Source organism: Galeopterus variegatus, unplaced genomic scaffold (genome assembly GCF_000696425.1).
Source record: "Galeopterus variegatus unplaced genomic scaffold, G_variegatus-3.0.2 Scaffold17248, whole genome shotgun sequence".
Classification (NCBI taxonomy): Eukaryota; Metazoa; Chordata; class Mammalia; order Dermoptera; family Cynocephalidae; genus Galeopterus; species Galeopterus variegatus.
Genome location: NW_007743359.1, coordinates 9938 through 19179, shown reverse-complemented (window position 1 = coordinate 19179; position 9242 = coordinate 9938). Strand labels below are relative to the sequence as shown.

At 50.5% G+C, this 9242-nt stretch overlaps 1 pseudogene; it reads right to left on the bottom strand.

Moving 5' to 3' along the window:
- Window positions 1-4470: 4470 nt before the first annotated feature.
- LOC103582664 lies at window positions 4471-8681 on the bottom strand (annotated as a pseudogene).
- Window positions 8682-9242: the final 561 nt, after the last annotated feature.

Here is a 9242-nt window from a genome sequence, read left to right as displayed (position 1 = left end):
GATATTTTACAGCTCACGGAGCATTTAGAACATATTAAAATAAGTATCTTCCCACTGTAACGTGCTCAATTGAAGCTTATGAATTCCACAGCTACGTTGTAAGGAGATGAAGGCACTGGCACTCTACGTTCTTTACATTAATCAGAGAGATTCTGTTGTTTTTCTCCTGATCAGAAGAGAAATCATCTTTCAGTAAATGTTACCTTGAATCAAGGATTCTTCCACATTCTAGAAGCTTGGATGAGCTGCTTATATTAAGTCTTACTGTGCCCCCTAGTGGTAAACAGGATTTATGCACTCAAAAGACAATCCTTTCCCAAAGGCTTGCAATAAAATCCAAAAAAAATTTTTTAATCGTTATTGATCACTTAACACGTGCAAAATTTTGTTCCAGATGCTACAGAGAATATATAAATGAATCGGGCACAGTCCCCGTACTCGAGAAGCTTAAAATCTAGCAAGGTGAAACAGATACGTTTCCGTGGCTACTCAGTAGAATAAGAGGGCCACCGCATGTCAACGATGGGAGAAAATTCTTGGGGAGAGCAACAACTGAAGCACACACTAAATGCCAACAATGTGCCTGGCACTACACTAGGGAATTCACATCCAACATTATTTATTTTTCACGAAAACCAGCAAGGCATGTGTAATTATCTCCACTTCACAGATACACAAATTGAGGCTCAGAGAAGTAGTAACTTGCAAGAGATCACACAACCAGCAGGTGGTAGGGCGAGGACTCAAGCTGAAGTCTTGTGACCCCAGCCCCCACGATCTACCTGCTGCCTGACCTCTGACACGGGGAGGGAAAAGAACACCACAAGCGGTCCAGCCAGACGGCCTGTGAACCTTAGGGCCTCAGCCAGGACTTCCCTCCCCACCCCCCATCTAGTCCCCAATCCCTGTTCCCAGCCTGGCTTCTCCACCCTCTGCCACACATTCTTCACACTGAAAAGTTGCTCAAAGTCAATTTGCCCAACGCCAACTTGCCAAATAACCCTATCACTGAAAACTGTCAAATACTTTAAAGCAGGGAGGACCCTGGACCACTGCTTGTATCTATGGATCATAAAAGCCCTGATTTTCAAGACACCACACTGACCCTAGCAGCCATAGTCAGCCCTGACCTGACCTCATGATGACAGATGTGATCTGCCCCTGGGGCCACTTCTGGTGCCAACGCCCTGAGTGATAGACAGTGCGGGGGCGGGGCTCCATACCAGTGTCCTCACCTATACCATACACACCACCTCCTTGGGACAGGCAGGCACAGCCACAGGCCCCCAGCCCCCAACCTAGGGCAGCCCCACAGACCCGGACCCAGGTCTCAGTGAATCACCCAGAAGCGGGACTCGCCTGAGCTGCATGAGCTGCCATCCCAAGCTAGACCAACTGCGCCCTCTTCTGGTCATGAGGTGTCACCATTAGTTGGCTGCTCACAATCTCCCCTCTGTGGGGCAAGAACATCTCTCCCTGCATCCCCAGTGGCACAGTGCCTGGTATATCCATCTGCTCCACAACACCAGAGATCAAGGCTTCCTCTAAGATGCTCTCTGTTCAAAAACTATCGTGGGGATGCTTCTATTTAGGAAACCTAAATTGCCCAGGCAGAAGTGACCCGAGCTGACCAAGTTGTTCCACTCTGCTATCAAGGCCCAGAGAGCACTTTACTGAGCCAGATGGAGACCAGTCCCCACAGGGCCGTAGGTCTGCCCTCTCACCATCAGGAGACTCGCTAGGAGGGCGGGCAGGTGGGTGTCCACAAGGACACGTCTGCCACACCCTGCACCTCTCCATGGGGCAGCACCCTGAGTGGAAGGTGCTCCGTCCATCTCCACCCAGGGCAACCGCCTCCTTTCCAGCCTGTGCTGCCAGCATCTGCCAGGCTGCCCACCCCTTCCCTCCAGGGCCCCAGAGAGGTGACCACCTGCGCCCCTCAGGTGGCCCGCCCTGTGACCACAAAACTCCTGCCATGGGCCAGGCATTAGAACACCCTCATTGGGGGCCGGCCTGGTGGCGCACTCGGTAGAGTGCGGTGCTTGGGAGCGCGGCGGCGCTCCCGCCAAGGGTTCTGATCCCATATAGAGACCGGTTCGCTCAATGGTTGAGCGCGGTGCGGGCGCGACACCGAGGGTTGCGATCCCAGTTCGGTCAATGGTTGAGCGCGGTGCGGGCGCGACACCGAGGGTTGCGATCCCGTTACCGGTCACGAAAAAAGACAAAAAGGAAAAAAAAAAAAAAACAAAGAACACCCTCATTGGTGCTAACCGCAGGCGGCAGCTCTGCACCGCTGTGTGCTGCTGCAGGGGCAGAAGCAAGACTGCACTCGCCTCTGTAGGGAGAGAGTGAGAGGGAGGAGGAAGCCCTGCACCACAAAGACACCGGGTGTGGACACACCCCATCAACATGTCAGCTCCCAAAGAGCGAGGACTTTGTCTATCTTGCTCAACACTACTTCTCCAGCACCCAAAACAGGGCCCTGTACAAAGCCGGAGCCTGCTAAACATTTGTCCAACATACAACCTAATGGGGGAGACTTCAGAGATGACTGTCTGAGCTGGGCCCTGACTGTTCAGCAGGAATTGAACAGGTGGGAACTCAAAGAGCCAAATCATAGAGGGAAGAAGATCCCAACAAGAAGATAAGCTCAGGATAACAAAGGGGTTATCACTCAGACTCCAGGGCCAGCAGACATTGCCAGGAGCAGAGCAGGCCCCACCCAGGCCCACCAGAAACCTTCCAGATGGCTCCCCCACCCTCCTGGCCCTCTGTGGGCCAGGTGCAAACTCTCAGGAAGGAGAGCTGAGAAGCCCCAGGACTGCAGGATTAATCCAACCATGTTATGACCCACATCAGGGATGCCAGAAGCTTCCTACGCAGACTTCCCAGGCCCAAACATGGCAGGAGAAGCGCCAAAGACCGGAGCAAAAGATCCCGGGAGTGCAGGCTGAAGACAGAATATGATATTCTCTCCCCACATAACTCTGTTAGCATTGCCAGAAAAGGACACACGAGTTACTTCACACTCTGGCCACTTAAAAATGACACCCATATCAGATCCCATACTAGCCAGCTGCCAAAAAAAAAAAAAAGACACCTAGATTTGGCTCATTTCAAAGACATCACTACACTTGGAGCTTCTTTTATTCACCTCGGAAAATGCCTCCTAGGGAAAAAAGCTCCAAATGTATCTTGCAAGTAAAATGATGTGGGCAGCTTGGTTCCCGAACTCCGAGGAAACTAGGGGGAGGAAGCTAACATTTATGAGCACCTATGTGGAGCACCTGAGTGAGAGTGATCAGAGGTAGGCTCTGTGGTCCCGTAATTCTTAAGCATTGTTCTCACATGATCACATGACACAGGTATGATTATGCCTTTTACGGGTAACACACCAGACTCAGGCCAGCTCAGGCCAGTCGACCAGCTACTCTGCAGCAAAGGTGGATTGGAAGCCAAGTCTCTCCACCTCGAAAGCCAATTTCTTTCCAAGAGAGTTTTGTTCAGCTGGCATTTATTTGGCATCTACTATGTCACAGGTGCTTTACTAAACACCGAGGACAGTGAGGAGGAGGAACACAGTGCACATCCTACAGGGGCTGGCAACAGGTCCAGGGGTATGTGGCACGCCCCCCTCACACACATACCTGCATGCTGTGGGGAGTGCTTACTGCAAGCCCACATTACATCAGCAGCTTGTAAAAATAAATAACACAATGGAAAAAAAAGTTTCCTTGTCAAACCTGAAGTCTCCAGCAAGGTACAGGCAGCCTGCCCTGATCTGGCCCCTGCATGCTTCTCCAGCCTTGGTCCCTCACCCCCTCAGGCTTAGAGCCAATGCATACATGGGGCTCCTCCAGTCAAGAATGCTCTTCCTGCACCAAGCAAACCTTCCGCTGTTGGGAAGCCTTCACCAAGCCCTCCTAGCCGTTAGGTTCCCAGAACACTTCTGTGTCTGGAGGTCCTGTCCTCAGAGCCCTGGGCCCAGGGTTGAAAGTGTCTGTCCACTTGTCCACAGCTCCTAACACAGTGTGCAAGCCCTTGCAGCCAGGGGCTGGGTCTCTCTACCCCTGCAATACCCAAACCCAACACAGCCCTTAGGACACAACTGGCATTGCTCAGCACTCCACAGTTCCCAGGGCTTGGTCCTGGGCCTGCTTTTCTTCTCCCTCTAATCACTCTCACTCAGTGACCCCAGCCTCCCAGGGCCCCCACGAGGGATAAGGACTAGCATCCTCCAGTGACCCCAGCAAGGCAGTGTCAGGGAAGGAATGGGGCAGGAGGGACCCTCGATCCAGGGCTGAGCACAGAGAATCTTCTCTTGAATGCAACAAATAGAATTAAAGAAACTCCCAAAAAGAAATACTCAGCCTGTAACCACCCTCACCCTCACTCTGTTTTGATGAATAAAACATTCCAGCAGTTTATTCCTAAGAGCATCTGAAAACAGAAATTTTCATCAACTCTTACCTTGTAGGTTTTATCCATAGAAGTTGAGAGAAGCATATGGCTCTTAGAAAGGACTGGACACCACTGAATGCTGTTGACAGGGCCCCTGTGGCTTCTCAGATGGAAAAGCACTTTCCTGGGAACCTTGGTTTCTTTATACTGACTGTCCAAATATGGCTGAATAAACTCAGACACTCTGGGGGCCACACAGAGAGGGGCAGGGGCACACCCCACAGAAGGACCCTGTGGCTCTGCACCTTTATTCTTGCATGTTTCCGTGCTTAATGCTTGCTGCTGTCTTAGTCTTTTTGGGGTATACGGTACCACACAGTCCTCGCGCCTTTTCCTCTGAAAAGAGGTGCCATTTTTACCTATGGTTTCAGGTTTGCTTTGAGCATGGAAAGATAACTTGGGGAAGTCCCAAGAGGGTTTTACTTGCTTCAAGTGGGCAGCTGCCAGGGGCATGTGGCTGGCCGGAGCACCAGTCGTCCACAGAGAAGGATGAGAAGACTCACTGGTGGGGAAGGTGACTTCAGGCTCCTTCCTGGGCCACTGTAGCCTCTGGCTAGGACAAGATCCCCAACCACCTTTTCCAAGCCGAGCCAGTGGGAGACGATGGCTCCCCGGGTCTTCACGAAAACTATGCTTCGTGGACTGCGCCTCCTCTTTTGTTCTAACCAGGATACCAGATGCAAAATCTTGCCCAGGAGGTTCAGCCACACCAGAAGCATCTTTCATCTGGCCAGCAGCATTAAAACTTCCCACAGTCTCAGTCTCAGCCTCTGAGTCAGAATCATCATAAGACACCAACGAAGCCATTGAAGACATGGTTTCCTTCTGTCCTTTGAGGGCAAACTACCTAAGACCAAACAAAGTCAAGAGTCAGAAAATGTGCATGAAGTAATATTTATGTAGTTAAAAGAAAACATGTCACCTAGCAAATCCAAGATTTCAAACCCCCAAGTATAAACACATAAAAAATAAGGGCTTTTTTATATAACAGGCATAATCGGAAGATGTAATTTTAAAAATAAAAATTATGGGGCCCACCCGTGGCTCACTCGGGAGAGTGCGGTGCTGATAACACCAAGGCCGCGGGTTCGGATCCCATATAGGGATGGCCGGTTGGCTCACTGGGTGAGCGTGGTGCTGACAACACCAAGTCAAGGGTTAAGATCCCCTTACCGGTCATCTTTTAAAAAATAAAAAATAAAAAAAAAATAAATAAAAATTATGGAATACCTGGGAATAAACTTATAAAAAATAAGCAAGACCAACATGAAGGAAATGAAAACTTTAATTGAAGGACATAAAAGAAGACCTGGAAAGACAATGCCTGGACAGAAAGACTTAGGGTTTTAAAGATGTCTTTTGGAAGGCCAGTTTCAGCAGTATGTATTACAACTTTACACACATATAGTTTTTACCCCAACAACCCCATTTTGGAACTCTATCCTATGCAAATACTAGCATATGTTTGCTAGATGTATACATCTGTAAAGATAAATGTATTTTTAAAAGCCTGCAGCACTGTGTATTAGCAACAAATGAGAACAACCTACGCTCACCAACATGAATAAGGTGAGGTCTGAAAACATGGAAAGACACCCAGAATTCACCAAGTGGCAAAAGCATGCCACCCTCACCTTCATCCTCCCCCTGTGCTCCACTCCTTCCTTTTTTTCTCTCTGCTTGGGACACTCTTTCCCCAGATATCCTATCTCTATTCTAAGCTAGTCAGACAGACAGATCCACAACATAAGGCTGAGGTCCTGAGGTGTCAGTTCACTCAAGTGTGGTGCGAGCAATTCTGAGGGTATGATCCAAATCTCCCTGTTTCACCCCAAACACATGGATTCACATAGCAGTAGATTTCCCCTTTTATTTTTTTATTTTTTTTATTTTTTCCTTTTCGTCTTTTTTCGTGACCGGTAACGGGATCACAACCCTCAGTGTCACGCCCATACCGCGACCGGCAATGGGATCGCAACCCTTGGTGTCGCGCCTGCACCGCGCTCAACCAGTGAGCGGACCAATCTCTATTTGGGATCCGAACCCTCGGCGGGAGCACCACCACACTCTACCGAGTGCGCCACCGGGCCGGCCCAGATTTCCCCTTTTAAAAAAATTCTTTCTGAAATTCTGAACCATCATGCACAATAAAATTATTACCAACTATTTCCCTGAAAGAAGTGCTTTGGTCTGGAGTTCAATATTTTAATTCTGTGCTGTTAGCATGAAGTACAATCAAGAGGAAAACAAGGATGCCAGGCACTCCCAGGATAGCAGAGGGCATGGTGGAATAGCATTGAAAGCTCAGGCAATGGATGAACTTCCAAGAAAGTCCAGTGTGCCCTACCTTAATAAACCACATAGATCTCCTCCTCCACTTGTGGGCTCAGGCCAGCATCAAAAGATTTCCTCCAGGTACTTTGTTAAGACATTACAGACCTACGTCTTCCCCTAGACAGTGGGTTTCAATGTTCCCCGTAATCAACCACCCAACCCCTTCCATACCTTTCTCCCAAATGGTACCATGAAGGGCTCTACTGCCGTAAAAGTCAGGTCATCATTCAATAAATGTCCATAGTTAGCCTCCTCCAATAATGCTGTCCCCACTAGCAGCCTAATCCAGGCAAGTAACACCTACATGCAAAGCCATCGTCTAAATAAAACTTCCAAAACTAGCCAGCCCATCTCAAATGGATAATATAATGGACTAATTATAAACTAATGGAACTGTGCACTGCAAATGATTCGGCATTTCTGTTCTCTAAATACTAGCCTGGTCCTGAAGCCAGTCTCAACTCCTGCACCTAAGCACTACCCACCACAGCAGCACCCCACTCTTTCCTGTCACAGGGAACCCAGCAGGTTTCCACCACCAGGGTGCCTATGCTCAGCCATTAGGATGGATTCCCACCCAGCCAAGAATTCACATAAGTTAACTCACAGAAGAGGCCTGTGTCCAGAATTAAAGACACAGTCTATCACCAAAGATCAAAGATCAGAGATCACAAGGCAAGGCAGCAAGGACTGAATGAATACAACAGAGTGGATGATAGGGCTCCTGATACACTCAGCCTCATATACATTTCGTTCACTCGTTCAACAAACATTGATGGAGCATTGGCTACACACCAAGCTCTACACTAGGCACCAGGAACACCACAGTGAGCAAAACAGAACAGTAAATCATGCCCTGCACTCACCATGCTCACATGCCAGTGGGGAGAGACAGACCATAATCAAGAGACATAGAGATTGTTGGGTGGTGAGAAATCCCAAGGAGAAAAGTAAAACAAAGGAAAGCGGAGGGTAGGTGGGTTTGGGACTGCAGTTTCACATAGGGAGGCTAAGGCAGGCCTTGGAGAGAAGGTGACATCTGGGTAACGCTCGGGAGGAGGTGAGGGAGCAGAGGTGATGAGAGGCACTGACGATTGAACCAACAAAACCAATTGCACGGAGTGAGAGAGGAATCCAGGATGATTCAAGGAAAACAGGCAAAAATGGAGAAGACTGGAAGCTGATGGGGACAACACACACTTTAGGGAGTGTTTCCTGCCTTTTATGTTTCTAAGGCAAAAGAAAAATGTTTTTTCTTGAAAAGAGGGGAGCAATTAAACTAAGAGGAAGAGAGAGAGCCAGTAGAAAGAAAAGGTAAGGGCACTGCAGAAAGATGCTAAGGAAGGGGGGGGTGGCACTGACAGTCACTAGTACAATAGCTCCAAGACGACAGGACTTTCTGTGCGTTTTGTTCGCTATTAGATCCCGAGCGTCTAGAAATAAATATTTGTGAAATACAGCCTGGTGGGAGGGGGGCACAGAAGAAGTCAAAGAAATAGGATATCCTCATTCAACAGACATTTCCTGATTACCTACTCTGTGTCAGGCCCTGTGTGGTTGGGTCTGGTGTGGGCCGCGATTAAACACTAAACACGGACCCTGCCCCAGAAGCCAAAGACGGATGAAGGAAACAAACAAGAGATGACCAGAGATGGGTTCTGAAGGATGAATAGGAGTTAGCGGTGCTGTCCATAGTAAGAGGCAAGGGTGGGCCCGAGCACTGCGCTTTCGGAAGGAAGTGGAGATGAAAACAAGGCGAGCGGGGATGACAGACCCGCGCGAAAAGGCGGGAAGCGCTCCGGGCGCTGCCGGGTCCCGGTTCCCGCCCGCCCGGGGCCCACAGCTCACCACAAGCACCGGAAGCGCTCGGCTCTCTCGGAGGCCAGCGGGCCGGCCCCCAGTCCACCGCCCAGTCGCGTTCCTCCGCGACGCCAAGGTCGCCAGCCAATCAACGGCAGGCTCTGTCCCGCCCCTGCGCGAACAGCCAATGACGGCGCAGCCAGGCCGGAAGTTGTTCCGGCCGGATGGCGTTTCCACGGACGCCCAGGAGGCGACCCGTGGCGGACCCGGCAGCGCTGCCGGGCACTGTATGGCCGGGTGAGTGAGGGGTTGGAGGCCGGGGAGGTGAAGTCAGGGGATGAGGGAGGGAGAGAAGGACGCCTGGGCGGCGCCCAACGACCTGGCCCTCCCAGGGACGCCTGCGCGCCAGGATCCGGGGTATGCTCCTCAGACCCCGGCTCGCGGCCCGCCGGGTCGTAGACTGCGAGGGACGCGGAGGCTCCCACTGCCCCCCTCGCCCATTTCCTCCAAGTGCCGCCTACACGGCCTGACTCCCACTCCCGCCGGCATCGACCCTTCGTCCTGCTGATTCTTCCCCTTTCCCAAAGAGAGAGGCCACTACTTTTATTTAGTGTCTGCCATGTGCACTCAGTCCCCTCAACGGTAAC